The 12,732-nt window shown below is 37.4% G+C and overlaps 1 pseudogene; it reads right to left on the reverse strand.

The window, feature by feature from the left end:
* Positions 1–2,631: 2,631 nt before the first annotated feature.
* Positions 2,632–6,001, reverse strand: LOC120249998 (annotated as a pseudogene).
* Positions 6,002–12,732: the final 6,731 nt, after the last annotated feature.

Below are 12,732 nucleotides of genomic sequence, written 5' to 3' on the forward strand. Positions count from 1 at the left end.
GGGCATAGTGTAGGATTAGTCACGGTTGACCTTAGGTTTGGGACCGTGTGTTATAGAATTTCTCCCACTCATTAAACATCAGTTAGGAGACATAATGATTGGTTTTGCACTTGAAACAACAGTCCTAGGGAGAGCAATGTCCGGGTGCCCCACTTTCTATAGATTGTCTCTCCGATTTTGCTCTTGCATCTCTTTTCTTATTTTCTTTTATTTCTGTTTGTATTGATATTGTTCACACCACTCTTGAATCATCTTCATCATAGTTAAATAACAATTTTTGTGTTTCTGATAACTATTCCTTGTGGATACGATTATCCCACTCACCAGGGTATTTTATTACTTCGACAACCCGTGCAATTGCAGTGCGCACACGAAAATGGTGTGTTAGGTGACCTCAATTTTGAAGAGGCCACTAATTTATGACATTTCATACCTCTTAAATAGTTCAGTTTCAACACTTCTACAAGTTTTTCTAGACCAACATTTGTCGATAATAAGATGAATACCAGAAGGCTATTTAATAGCCAATGTACAAAATGCAACCACTAGAACTAAAGTTGTACATCATTACTCATCCCTTGATAGCTTAGAACATTATACTGAGGTTATTTTTTATAAATTTAAAGCAAAACATATTTTTCCAAATAAAACACAATTCGGTCAGATGGTTTAAGATAATGAAATTCAGCAAAAAAATATAAAATGAAAAAAATCCAATCATGTCATATAAGGTTCGTAATTCAACAAAAGAAGTAGCCATTCCATAGAATCTCTACCATCTACTATATATAGATGTCAAAAGCAGGGTTTTTCAATAAACAAAATAAAATGACAGAACACATCTACATATAAAGATAGGTTATCTGCCACTCAAACCAAGAAGGATTGAAAATATAAGGTACAAAGAGCCATGATATAACAAGAAGCCAACTACTGACAGTGAGGAGGATAAAAGATGATGCACCACTCTCATTATATTCATAAGCTATCTAGACAATGAGAAAAAGTGCAACTTCAGGCTTGAAAATAAGGAAATGCACTTTACAATTGCTGCCAACACACCTAATGTTAAAGCACATATAGCAAACAAATCTAGCAGAAATATTACTTACGTTTTCACAAATATAAATACAAGAATAAAACATATAATTTTCAGTAAACTTGATGTGACTGACAACAAAGCCTCTTCCCATTGGTCGATACTGATTTTGGACCAAAGTAGATTAGTTGTGCTAAACTCAGTTAAATAAGGAATGTTCTAAAAATTTTGATCATATTAAAAGACATACCTTTGCACCAACATGAAGCATTGTGCTGCCAAAATAGTGTGTCCTAGTTCCAAGAGAAAACGTGAAGAACACAGCAAACAGTTGGAGTTGCATGCTAACAAAACTAAAAATGGCCAGTACAAATAGAGTAAATGTAAAATGCAATTATTAAAATGAACAAAAAAAAAGATAAGTGAGTAAACAAAACAAGTTATCCATCTGATTAATGTATATTTCATCATAAAATATGTAAGTGCAATTGCTAAAGGAATTGCTACAGTAAACTTTGAGTCATGTTGCATTAGTTAGTTGGACCTTGACAATATTCCAACACCAGCTCAATGTGATAAGATTTATTCAATACTTTTTTAGCCTTTCTAGCAAGAGACAAACTGGCATGGTTTATGCATTTTCAAGATATAGATTTTAATCATTTCCAATCATGAACTACCATTATAGACTAACAAACATATTAAATTTGGGAGGAATTTACAACAATAAAAGCTTCAATAAATTGAAATTAGACCACCATGCCACAATATTCAGTTGATGCAAAGCAACCAAAACTATTTTTCATCCATCATAGATTTGATAAGTAGAGAGAGCCAGACAATCATTTGAGTCTCACTTCATTACTAAATCCAAGAGGTTATTTTCATTCTTTACTAGTCCAAACATTACAAGAAAAATCCAATATTGGCACGGTAGAATTGTCAAGGAAATGATTTTAAGAACTGTGCCAAATTGATTTTGGCACAGTATTTGGCATGGAAAAAAATAACCATACCTATAGCAATGGTGGAAAATGTATTTTGGCACCGGTTTTTCTAAACGGTGCCAAACTTTGTCTCTATTTTTGCACAGTTATTTACTTTTTTGCCAAACATTACAAATGATTTTTGGGATGGCCTTTGGTTCCATGGTTGCCACTGTTTTGGTATGGTTCTATTGGTTTAGTATTTGGCACGGTGTTTTTGGCACTACTTTGTATATTATATATTTTTTCACGGTAGTTGGCACAGGTTTTGGCAAAAAAAATTTATTACGAATTTTGGCATCCTTTTGTTTATTATATGAAAAAATAATTTATATAAAATTAATTTTATTTAAATTTTCTTGAATGCACCAGTACAAAATGAAACTGAGAAAGTTACAAAAGCAATACAGCAACACAAGAAATAATACTATTCATATGTAGATTCATTCTCAACATTCAGCAACAAACTATAAATTAAAAAAGATCAACTGTGAAACCACACACAAGTCCATGATATGTGTTACTGCTACAAAAAAAGGATGAGACTAAAGCAACAACAAGCCTTTCCTAATTCAACTATATATTCCACCAGTATACATGGAAGTCTCAAGTTTCTGCATTCCTTGTGAAGTCCATGCAGGTCTGGCACCTACAATCCACAAAACGGTAGGTTTCACATCCAAAGCAGATGCATGAATGAAACCTTTACATGACAGAGAGAGGGAGCATCCTCTGAGAACCTTGCAGCTCACCCGCACTTCATCATTTTCACATGTGATCCTGATCAATAGAGGGCACCATAACTGAAATGAAGACATGGCTCAACATGAATTAGAAACAACATATTTCCATGGATGAGGGCCAGTGGGAAAATAAGACATACAAATGGTAGCAATTTGTATGGATTCCACACATGGTCTTGGCTAACAATATATAGACTAAAGTTCAACATATACTAAACAACAAATATAGTATGTCAGCTACGGACTACTAATTTTGAAACAATGGTTCACAGTATGTGTTTTGGATCTAAATCCAATGGATTATGGATGTTAATGTGTCTTAAAAATTAGCAGGTAATTAGTTCATTGACATTCACAAAAGAGGAAAATTAATCCAAATTGATTCAAGAACAAGTATATAACATGTATAATGATACGAACTGAATTATAAATTGTATTTTGATTCCTTCATTTGTTTCCATGAAATGAGTTCAGGAGGGAGAACCATTTCATCATCAGAGAACCACAACTCTGGCTGATAATTTACCCATAAAATCATGGCATAGAAGTCCTCTTGATCCATGTCCTCCAAATAATTAATACATGCATTTGTTCTTTGGAACGATAGCCATGCATTGGATAATATTGAAGGGTTGTTGTAGCCATACTCATCCCTTTAACAATGAGATCCTTTCAGAATACCAAACTTAATTTCAAAGGAAGCACATCCTAGAAAATATTATGGGCTTATTATGTAATAGTATCATCTATGGTGTACTCTGCACAGTCACTAGTTTCAAAAAATTCAATTTATTATCAATGGCATTACAACAACAGAGCAATGGGTTCAAATGTTATCATATGTTTATATGTGTATTCTAATAAAAGTAATTGTTTAGCTATTCATGTACAAATTGACATACCTTGAGTGAGCTGACAAATTGAGCTGTGCAATAACATCTTTGCATGTTCGAAATGGCAGCTTCCAAGAGAACTTTGGAAGCATGTCCACCTTTAGACCTATGCATATAATAGCAGCATTGTATTTTCCTGCATATTGACCAATGAGAATAGGTTAACTCTTTTTTTTTTTTGAATAATAGACTTCAAGCGCCCTTTTTTATGAATATAAACAGTACTAAACAGTACTGGAACCCGGATGTACAGTATATATACAGTATGATGATAGTATAGGAATCCCGGGTGAACAGTGTATGAACAGTACGGGGAACAGTACTGTTGGGGGAGAGATTTGAACCCATGACCTCCCCCTTACACTTTGATGTCATACCATTGGGCTATCCAATGGTTGACAATAGGTTAACATTTTGCCAAAATGGGCAAAAACTAGTTTTAATTGATTGATTCATGTCTAATAGTAAATATTATACATTCCTCTTAGTATAATACATGATTTGCAGTAAATATTATACATTCCGCTTAGTATAATACATGTCTGGTAGTAAATATTATACATTTTGTTTGGTCACTTTTATCAATAAAAACTTCATATGCTGTAAAAAATGTCCGCCCTTCACAATTTCCCAGTTTCCTGATTCCATCCTTGAGGAAGATAAGCAAGGTGTCCAATATACCCGATGTAACTTGTTCCAAATTAATCGCATACATCTGTAAAAAAAATTTATTACCTACACACTGTAAAGCAAATTATGAAGTAATCAATGTCCCATAGAAAATGAAAACTACAAATTTTATTTCATGCTTACAACTTATCAAGTAAACTTCAAACTAAAACATTGAATGCAACCATATAATAAATAAGAGGATTGATTCTAACCAACAAGAGGTATTTGAAGGCTCATGCTACTATTAAATAATGCATCATTATCATGGCAGATAAAAAGCACCAAGTTTTTGAAAAGTGAGTATTCATATCATTGTAATTTGAAACTTTCTTGACAAATTGCAAGTCAGAGCATTTCCAATTAGGATCTGCCACAGCATCATGGTGAACATAGCACTCCTCTTTGGTTCTCAAACAGAATCTGCATTCTTTGCTACACCTTGTACTGCGAACAAATTCATCACGATGACAAGGATGCCCATTGGGGCCTTTGTGAGATCCATTCATATGTTTTGATGGTAGATTGTAGTATTTCAAGAAGACTGTTTTTGCTAGTAGAACCTTCTCTCCACTAACTGTGGCCCACACATTACTCTTCCATTTCCTAGCAGTCTCCCATCTAGAATGCTTCTCAAAAGTAGCTGGTGTCAACTTGTCTGCTCATCATAGCATAAATAATAAATCAACAGGCAAGAGGGGCAATAGGAGAATATAAGGCAAAGTTTTCAGTAACCAATTGTCAAAGGTTTCGAAAACATTAATAAAGAAATGACTTGTCATATGTAGGATCATAGAGGCGAAGAAGAAACTTTGCCAGACTAGTTTTCCCACCTCTTGAGGGTCCAACAAAAGCAAATGATTCCCCAGATTTGATATGCAGATCTAAGTCATTTAAAATAAGAGGCATGTTTTTAGCATATTTGAATATGACACCAGAAAATTGTATATCTCCAGATACACAATCTAAGTCAACATTATTTGTTTTTCAATTACCTAAAAAGAAGAAAATAAAAGCATCCATAAGCTACATATAAGCATAAACCTCAAACAAATGGTACCATAAAGCATTTTTGAGTAAAAACTAGTTCCTTATATTGACCATGCTTGGATCACAATAAAGTGAAAGAAAGGTCCCTCCAGTCAAACCAAAACATTAACTATGCCAGTTATCAGGTAAATAAGAAGCTAATTAGCAATGAACTGTATTAACTCCCATAACATACCCCATTATTTTTAAAATATGTCAAGGAATCAGCCAGAAGTTACCTTCCAAACATAGCTAAATTACCTTGGAGCTGAATCTAGTTAGATCAAACAATCATTCTATGGTAGACTCTCCTTGCTTCAATTGATTGTATGTTTTTCCAACACCCTGTGCAGTTCAAAATTTTTAAAGACTATAGTAGGACACATACATGCAAATGAAGAAATCAATGTACCAAAGTCTAAAGAAAAAGGCTCTCTACAAACTCACCAAATGATAAATTCAACAGTAGTAAAAAATTGGAAGTTATGTATAGGATCCACCAAAACTAAAATAGGAAAAAAAAAGAGAGAAAAAAATCACCTGTATATGCTCAATAAGCAAAGCTAATGATGTTACATTGGTGGCTTTGGAATCATGGTACTCCATAGCAACTTCTAGTAAGAAGATTGGTCTCCCTGTCATTTTTTTAAATTTTTTTTTTTTGTTTTTTCACTTTAAGAAATAGGATATTAATGATGGAATTGGACAAAGAAACAAAACCTGGGTGACATTATTCTGAAGCTTTAAAAGAGACAAGATGAGGGGTTCCAGCAGTGGAGCTTCAACATTATGCAACATTATTCCTGCATAAATGCAAAATGAAAATTTGATCCAAGTACATGAAGTTTATTTTCCATGGGTTGAGCAACTAATACTTGAGAATTAGGTTCAAAGTATGAATTAAGATAACGCAAGGATCAGTATTAATTAAGAATGTGAGATTGGGGTGATTCTTACGGTCCAGCAACAAAAGGGACCCCTTTTCTTGAGTTTGCAAGAATTTCTCCTTGGAGACCCGTAATGATCTCTATCATTTCTTAGACAATCTTTGGATCTTTGCTAAAACTTTCATAGCATGGACCCCATCTTGTATCTCTACAAACCTAAAAAAGTGTAATGAAAAGACAAAAATATGAGATCTTAACAGCTATATTGTATATATCAAGTGAGGCATCACAATATTGTACATAACTAAACTAAAGAATAGAAAATTTGAACCTAATTTACCACAACACATGGTGCAAAGACATAGGGAATCCCTATCGGTCTAACTTCAAGAGTAGTTGATGTGCCGATCTTTTTTACAAGTGCCGGATCCCTATCCAATATGCATAAGAGAAATTGCTTAAGAGTCATTCAAAGCAACTCTATCAACATAGGAACAACAAAAATATGAAAAAAAGATTTGAAACATGAGGACATTTGTCTAAAATTTCTTTTCCATTATTGCTTGTCAATTCATATAGGCTGGAAAATTTCTATTCTCTAGACTTCAAAACTTTTCTTTTTTGTAGGTTAGGTGGCTCCTACTCAACTATACTCACCAATGATTTACTTGAACCAGATCCAAACTGAGGTGCTTCTCTAACTTTCTAGCAGAATTCGGCTTGAGAACTATCAAATGTCATAAATAACTAGCTGGTTTGGCTACCAACTATAGCCAGCTGCTAAGCATGTCATGTGAGCTGTCTATAAAATCAGTAAACTATCGCATAAATGATGCATGATGCATGACACAATCTAAAAAGAGAATTGTATAACCTTTATGGTTTCTACACTTGCTTCAAAGCTCAAAATTGTCCCACTATTCTGTAGGAGATATGATAAGTGTCTAAATGTAGGTGTTTTCATATATACATTGTATTCACTTTGCATGTATTTTGTGAGGTTTGATGCCCGTTTTGCGCTTAATCATCTACTATTTACTTTGTAGGGCATAAGAGAGACATGGAGAACAAAAAGATATCATTTAGGCCAAAAGAGAAGAAAACTGCAATTTCATACCACCCCCATACCACCCAGTATGGGGGCCATATGCACTGTAGCAACGGGATGAAATTGAAGCCGTCTACCCAGATTTTCATACCACCCCCATACCACCCAGTATGGGGGCCATATAGGGGCCATATGTACCCCGTATGAAGCACGAATCTAGATTATTTGAGTGCTATACGACCCCCATATGACCCCTATACGACCCATATGCCATGAGGGGTATAAAAGCTGACTTTTAGGGCAGAACAAGGTACTTTTTGGACAGATTTTAGAGAGGCTACTTGGGAGGCTTTGAGTGACCTTGGGAAGAAGGAGAAGGGCAAGGAAATGAGGAGATCATCAAAGGCCAAGGTCAAGGGCTCTCAAGGCGAGAAGGCGACATCATTCAAAGGGGAGATCAACCACGATTTGAAGGAAGGAGACCCACGGCTAGAGGAAGGGTCATTCGGCATTCCTTTGGCGGGGGAAGCATCATTTGGCACATTCTCTACCTCCTCCTCCACCATTTCATCTAGGGAGTGTCATTTATGCTTTTGTTTTGTGTTTTACTTGATTGTATTGCTTGTTGTGGGATGATGACACACTATACCCCCAAGGCCACCGGGTGTTGGTGAACCTTGGGGGGTTTTATCTTGTGTTTTGGATTATTACTTGTTAATTCCATGCTTGGGTTATTTTGAGATTTAATCCATTGTTTTCATGCTAAGCGCTACACTAAGGAGAAATTTGTGGCTCTTTTATGAGTGATGCATGTAGATGTGACTTGCTCGCATGTGTTAGATCATGAATGGATTATAAGGGGATACTTGTATCATCACGCTAAAAAATCGGGTGTTGGTAGCCCTCCATGTTAGGTTTGAGCCGGAGAAGAGTAGGTTTACTCCTATTTGAGATTTCCTTGTACTTAATGCAATCATAGGAATGTGGATTTGGAAGAAATTCCTATCGATGTTCATATGGGATTAGGGTTCAATTGCCTAGAAATTGGTGTTGTTCTAATCTAGAAATCTCTTGATCCAATTTACCCATGCATCTTTTAATCATCATCCATGTTTCATGATAACCTCTCAAGGGGATCCACATCCATAGGCCTTTGCATTACATTGATTTTCTTGCTTGCTTATTGCTTGTTCTCTCTAATTTGTTGGTAATCTTCTTTTAATTTTAATTGCGTCTAGTATAGTAGATTCCATCACTTGAGATCTTAGGCTAGATAATAGTTTGAGAAGGAGTAATAGGAGATCCTTAACCCCGTGGAATATGATCCTCGTGTCTTCACACGAGGTATTACTTGCCGATCCCGTACACTTGTGGGGAAGCAATCAAGTTTTTGGCGCCGTTGCTGGGGAACTTTAAGGAATTCTTGAAAACTTTTAGATTATTACTCTAGCCATTTCATTCTTTACTCGATTTTATAGTTATTTTTCTTTTCCTTTGATCTTAATAATTGAATTCATTCTCTATTCCTTTCTGTATAGTTCATCTCATGAGTGCAACATGGAAAATCCGAAACATCAAATTGGAAGGTTACATACACATGTTTGAAGGCTGGATTAATTGGCAAACTCAACAACATTTTTCACACCCTCTAGACAACTATTTATACACACTTCTGCTATCAGGGGATTCTAGCATATCTTATGACGGTGGCAACGGGCACACAGTGTTTGAGACTGACACGTCCAAATATGCGTATAAACCGCAAGTGCACGGGTGTCGAAGTAATAATTACCCGGTGAATCGGGTAGTCGAATCCACAGGGAACGAAAGTATTAGTAATAACCACTTCTCAATTATCTAGTCGGAATCAATGAATATGATGAAGTGAACTAATTGCAAGCAAAGCAAACAAGTATGCAAGAAATAAAGTAGAAGAGTCTCAATCACTAAGGATGAGGTATTCGGGTAATGATCCCCCTAAGATCTTCCTTGAAGCTCAAGATTCACTAAATGCTCTAGAATCGAGTCTAATGAGTCGAGGTAGTCCAACGATAACCAATCCTTGTCTCCAAGCAAAAGGCACTAGTCCCATACAAGGTCCCGGTGGAGAAATCGAACAATCTCAACACTTCACACCCTATATGACCGCAATATGCTATAAGGAAACCTAAGAGTGAAACCGATTCCTAAATGTAGATCCAACCCTAATTCCCGGCGAAGGATCCTAACCCCCTACAAGGTCCCGGCGGAGAAATCGAGCAATCTCACGCCTCACACCAAATATGGTTGCAAAGAGAATATGGAATACGGAGATAGGAAACAATCAATCGAAGGGGAAAGGGGACACTCCTCCATCTCAAGGCTCACCCTCTCAACCCTCTTTTAATCTTGGAAATCTAACTCTAATGGAGATCTCTCACATCAAAGTATTAAATCATGCAATGTAAATCAACCACAAGGATTAAAAAAACACTAGCAAGCAATTAAATCACAAGATTAAAAACTCAAGACAACTCGGATTAACTAGAAGCATTAAGAGAATCAATCCAAAAATATAAATCTTAGGGTTCACATGCCCAAATACCCACTAGGGTTTAGCCCTCCATGGGCCTAGTTACAAAAACAATAATGGATACAATGAAAAGCAATAAAAACCCATAGAAAAACCCCCTCGAATTCGCGCGGATTGGCCTTGATTGGTAGTTCTACGTCTTGAAGGGTTCCTCTCCGAAGCTAGGTCGCCAATGGCTCCCCAAAAATGCTATGACGTCGAAGGAACCTATCAAAGTTGGTGAAGAACTCCCTCTCAATCGGCGAAGACCTTCTCCTCAAACCCTAGCTGCCTCTCTCTCAATGTCTATGCTCAAAGCTCCGCAAAAAGTCACTTTAGAATCGGCCAAAAGGTGTATTTATAGCCTCACACCGCGTCTGTCACATGCCCCCATGCGCCCGCGTGGATTTTCCACGCGCCCGCGTGGGCTGCAGGAATTTCCACGCGTGAACAGTAATTCTGCTACAGTGATTTCCACAAACGCGATGATAAACATTCTCCTCTTAAGGCCACACGATCGGGCACACGATCATATGGTAGGCTATACGGCTTTTCCTTCATCAATGCGTCATGAAGGGTCTTGAAATCTTTACAAAAAGGAGGAATGTAGAGACATGGCTGCCTTTGTGCCCTTCTATTAATAACTTGGCTTGCAAAACTATGGAAGTTGGCACACATCTCCTCATACACGAACTCCTCTTGTATCTTCCAACTTGATTTGTACAAGAACTCCCAATATTATGCCATGATAGCCTATCTTCGCTCCCTTTTGAAATCCTAATGCCTTCACAACCTATATGCATAAAAGAACACCCAATACACGAAATGAGACATAAACCGTATAAAATATGATGCTCAATGTATGTAAAACATGCATAAAAACATGTTCACTCAAGCACTTATCAGAGACCTTTATGGAAAGTGGAACACCATCAATGATAGGAGGAAGCGAATCACCAATTGAACAATTAGTTTTCACTACCGAGGACCGACAATCTGCCACCATGAATCCCACCCTGGAAGGCCATACTGAAATGGGTCAGGTGTTAGCAAAGGTATAGGAGTCTGACTTGGAGCATCAATATAGGCAACATGAAGGTGTAGGATATGATGCCGAATGTTTTGAGCTTCTTGTCCATGATACAGACAACAATTCCAATGAGAGCGCAGGGTTCGAACAGGATGATGGTCTATGAAACAGAGGTTTGATGCCGTCAACTGAGGAAGCACCAGATTTGGAGTTGAAAACACTACCTGAGCACCTTGAGTATGCCTTTTTGGGAAAGGGTGCACAACTTCCAGTCATCATCTCTTCAAACCTAACAGTTGAGCAAAAGAAAGGATTGGTGGATGTGCTAAAAAGGCACAAGAGAGTGATTGCTTGGAAGATTGCTATCATAAAAGGGATAAACCCCTCTGTTTGCACTCACAAAATTCTAATGACGGATGAACACAGATCCAAAGCCTTGCCGCAAAGAAGACTCAATCCAAATATGAAGGAAGTGGTTCATGCAAAAATCATAAAGCTTCTTGATGTGGGCATTATCTACCTGATATCAGACAGCCAGTGGGTAAGCCCCGTGCAAGTGGTTCCAAAGAAGGGGGGAATGACTGTGATCACCAATGAAAAACTGAGTTAATCCCATCTCGTACAACTACCGGGTGGAGGGTATGCATCGACTATAGAAAATTGAATGATGCCACACGAAAAGATCATTTTCCCCTACCATTCATTGACCATATGCTGGAGAGACTAGCTGGACATGCCTACTATTACTTTCTGGATGGGTTCTCTGGTTATTTCCAAATTCCCATCGCCCCCGAAGATCAGGAGATGACTACGTTCACTTGTCCGTATGGAACATTTGCTTATCGCCATATGCCTTTCGGGCTATGTAACGCCCTAGCTACCTTTCAGAGATGCATGACGGCCATTTTTGAGGACATGGTGGACGATTTTATGGAAGTGTTCATTGATGATTTTTCCGTCTTTGGTGATTCATTCGATGTGTGCCTCAAGAACCTTGAGCGGGTCCTCATTCGATGTGAAGAGACTAATCTTGTGCTAAGTTGGGAGAAATGCCATTTCATGGTCCAAGAGGGAATAGTCTTAGGTCACAAAATTTCAAAAGAAGGAATTGAGGTCGACAAGGCAAAGATTTCCACCATCGGAAAATTACCACCTCCAAATTCTGTGAAGCCCATAAGAAGTTTTTTGGGACATACCGGATTCGATAGAAGATTCATCAAATATTTTTCTAAAATTGCTAGACCCCTGACAAGGTTGTTGGAAAAGGATGTCCGATTCGAGTTCAATAATAATTGCATGACATCCTTTATTGCACTCAAGGAGAAACTAATTCAAGCACCCATCATGGTAGCCCCAGATTGGGACTCCCCGTTCGAATTGATGTGTGATGCAAGTGACTTTATAGTTGGGCTAGTGCTTGGTTAGCGGAGAGACAAACATTTCCATCCCATTTACTATGCAAGCAAGACTCTAACTGGAGCCCAAGAGAATTACACTACGACTGAGAAGGAACTACTTGCCGTGGTATTTGCCTTTGATAAATTCCGGTCATATTTGGTTCTTTCTAAAGTAATGGTGTACACTGATCATTCAGCTTTGAGGTACTTACTTAGCAAATCAGATGCCAAACCACATCTGGTAAGGTGGGTCTTATTGCTTCAAGAATTTGACCTTGAGATTAAGGACAACCGAGGAGCAGAGAATCTTGCAGCTGATCATTTATCCCGTTTAGAGAGCTCTGGCACTGAAACTATAAGAGAAAAGGACATTAATGACTCATTCCCTGAAGAACACTTGTATAATATCCAGGTAGTAGAAGAGCAGGAACCACCCTGGTTTGCCGATTTTGCTAATTAC

The sequence above is a fragment of the Dioscorea cayenensis genome, chromosome 3 (genome assembly GCF_009730915.1).
Source record: "Dioscorea cayenensis subsp. rotundata cultivar TDr96_F1 chromosome 3, TDr96_F1_v2_PseudoChromosome.rev07_lg8_w22 25.fasta, whole genome shotgun sequence".
In the NCBI taxonomy this organism is placed as follows: domain Eukaryota; kingdom Viridiplantae; phylum Streptophyta; class Magnoliopsida; order Dioscoreales; family Dioscoreaceae; genus Dioscorea; species Dioscorea cayenensis.